The sequence below is a fragment of the Microtus ochrogaster genome, chromosome 24 (genome assembly GCF_000317375.1).
Source record: "Microtus ochrogaster isolate Prairie Vole_2 chromosome 24, MicOch1.0, whole genome shotgun sequence".
Lineage (NCBI taxonomy): Eukaryota > Metazoa > Chordata > Mammalia > Rodentia > Cricetidae > Microtus > Microtus ochrogaster.
In genome coordinates this window covers 31,567,661-31,570,816 of record NC_022024.1, presented here as the reverse complement: position 1 = coordinate 31,570,816, position 3,156 = coordinate 31,567,661, and the positions used below count along the sequence as shown (strand labels likewise).

The 3,156-nt window shown below is 40.4% G+C and overlaps 1 protein-coding gene across 9 annotated transcripts in view; it reads left to right on the top strand.

Annotated features, from left to right (window-relative positions):
- Positions 1-226: 226 nt before the first annotated feature.
- Positions 227-3,156, top strand: part of Anks1b (ankyrin repeat and sterile alpha motif domain containing 1B) — a 760,073-nt gene continuing 757,143 nt past the window's right edge. For 4 of the 9 annotated variants that reach the window (XM_013350332.2, XM_013350331.2, XM_013350336.2 and 1 more), the window contains exon 1: positions 227-345. The gene's annotated coding sequence lies outside the window, so the exon portion shown is untranslated. The remainder of the gene's footprint in view (positions 346-3,156) is intronic. The other 5 variants (XM_026784589.1, XM_013350338.2, XM_026784590.1 and 2 more) reach the window with 3 other exon arrangements.

The window sequence follows — 3,156 nt, the reverse complement described above, 5'->3', positions numbered from 1 at the left end:
TAAGTAAAATAGTATATCCACTATGTGAACTCTTAATCCCAATCTTAAATGGTAGTGCCTTGAATGGCTGCTATAAGAGCCAGCTAGTCTCTAGTAAGCCCAACTGGTTATCTAATAAAATCTGCGTTGTTCAGCCTCTTTTCTTTTCTGTTGTTTTCTTCTCTCCTTTTGTTTTCTCTTTCCCTCAGGGATATAGTTCTCAAGCTCCTTCAGTACGAGGCATCGACAAACGTAGCAGACAACAAAGGCTACTTCCCCATCCACCTGGCTGCCTGGAGAGGAGACGTGGAGATCGTGAAGATCCTCATCCACCACGGACCTTCCCATTCCAGAGTCAATGAACAGGTGCCCTCGCCGAACGCTTGCTCACCTTGTCACTTTCTTTCTCATTCTGCAAGGGCAAAGCCATGTTGAAATAATGAATACGTTGTTCTTTACCTGTTCCAAGTCATGCTACTTCTGAACTCCCTTAAGGAGAAATTGGAACAATTCTTTGGGTTTGGATGTGATGAGCAGAAACTACAGGCTTGACTATGATGCATAGGTTCTAACACGTTTGGGAAGATACTTGGTTAGAAAAGATCACACATAAAGGAAATCACTGCACAATTTTTGCATGCCTTACACAATCATCCATTTTTATCTCCTGAATATTTAAAGATAGAACAGTATTTGTGTTTGTCACGAGAATTAGTGTTCTTTAATAAAATCTCACATGCAAACACAGTGTTTACAATGATCATTTGCATAATGCTTTCCATTTACATAGTATTTTCACAGTTAAGTAGTTTTTGGGAATCAGTATGTAAAATGCAATGTACACCGTTTCTAGACTCATAGTTAAAAATTTCCTCTAACTCCCCCCCACACACACACATACACACATGCACATATATACACACAGGAGAAAGAGAGAGAGAGAGAGAGAGGAGAGAAAGAGTTGTCTAGAGTAAGCTGAACACCACAGAGCATTATAATCAAGGCAGAGAAAGGCAGAGTTTTTGCAGAACATAATGTCTGTATTATAAACAATGAACATACTTAAAGAGGAATTTAACCTTGAGAGCATTGAAACAGGTAAGAGTGCAGATCTGAAAGAGTGAAACAGGCCTCCTAATACAGTATAATAGACATCTCGAGCTCCGCGTGCCCTCTACTGTTCCCATTTTGTAAAACTCTATCTGAAATCAGCATGCAGTCCGACAATTGAGCTACAGCGATGGTATTAAGCGGCAGGTTGGCGGTTGTCCAGTACCGATGTAAACAGATTACTGTAGTGCCAACGTTTCTAATTAAGGAACAATTACCATATTATTTAAATAGCTGTAGACTTCGCAGACCTTCGGCTGAAATTAAGAGCAAGTAAGAATGCAAAATAACACTAGCTTTAAATAACAAAGGTAAAGAAATTATTTTTCTAATCAGATATAATATTGGAAGGATTAATCAGCAAAATGTATTTTATTTGTTGGGAAAGCACCTCATTAATTTCTATGCCAATTAATATTTGGGGTTTGTTATGTTACCCAAATGCAGGATTTCGAAATTAGAATGTGTTCATCTTTTTAAAAATGTCAGATATGGGTATCTTTATCATCGTCCTAGGCTAAAAGGAAGTCCGTGAGAATTCTTTTCTGTTCCTGAGAAGTTAGAATTTAGCTCCTTTGCAGAATGAGCCATCTGGTGGGTTATCCTTAAAACTGTCGGCGTGGCACAAGGCCAGCCTGAGAGAACCAAGTGGAAAAACAATCCGAGGTTAAAGAAAAGGATGTTAGTTCATATAAACAACTGTTCTGTAAAGGACACAAAAATAAGAAGCATCTAGTATCCACTTATAATTAAAAGTTGAAATTTTTAGATGATATAACTATATTGGTAGGATTTGAGAGAAAAACTTGTTTTTGGTTATATTGAACATTGATCCAATTATGAAAATTTTTCCTTTTAAGGAGATTGGAACTTAATTTTTTTTTGCATTTCTATTACTGTGTGCTGTAGTTTTGTTGGTAGCAAGTTGAACCTTTTTTGAGACTGTTTTGTGGTTGGTGTCTGTGCAGGCACATGCAGGTATAAATGTATAGCCCAGTGTGTCGTGTGTGTGTGTGTGTGTGTGTGTACCCACTTGCCCTAGTGCACAGGTACTTGTGTGTAAATGTGCATAGAGAAGCGGAGGCAGGTGTTATTTCTCAGGTACTGCCTACCTTGTTTGGGACCTGGGGCTCACTGACTGGATTTTCTGGCTGGCTGGTGAGGCCAGGGACCCTTCTGCGTCTGCTCCCTCAGCACCAGGACTACAAGCCTGAGGATGGAGCGTAGAGCCCCATGCTTGTGCGGATGTTACTCAGCTGAACTGTCCTCCCTGCACCTTGGGACGTTTAATTCGAAATCCATCTTCCCCCTCCATACCTCTACTCCCGAGAGTCAGATGTGAGGATTTTATTCTTATATGTAACTTGAATTTTAGCTCCCTCCCAATGGCACAGAAGTGTTCTAGCTAATGAGAAACATTTACGTATTCAAACAGCACCGAGAAAGAACAAAACCCCACATTTAGTAAGGGAAGTCAGTCATTGTTGTGAGTGCGTCCACCTGCACAGTGTTACTTCATTCTTACAGTAGTTTTCCGGAATGAAATTACCTTTCCTATTTTATAGATGAAAAACCAAGCTCAGTAAAGCTAAGTAACTTGTTTAAGGCCACATGCCCTGGGTGACCCAAACTTGAACTCGGATTCCAGGGCTTCACTCTAATGTTGCCATCATACATCTTATTACTTATGGAGCGTTTGCCGTGTGGCAGGAGCTGGGCAGAGGACCGTATCTGCCTTACCTTAATCCATATCACGCCCTAGTCAAGTAGGGATTTTCATCCCTGCTGTCTGTATAGGGCTGTGGCCTTAGAGAAGAAGAAGCTGCCCATGATCTATCTATTGAGAAACGCAGTCGATATTTAAAAAGGGTTTTCAGCTCCTTAGCCAATCACACAGTCATGACATTGAAATTATGCACCGTAGTGTTTCACTGTGGTTTCTGAAGAGGACCTTTGACTTCTTATATGTTTGACCCCCTTTCTCTATGTGGGGTACATTGTTGTCCAATACCCCTGGTGGAAGTCTTGGTACCAATAATCCCCTATGTCCCTTTAGATTTTCTTTTT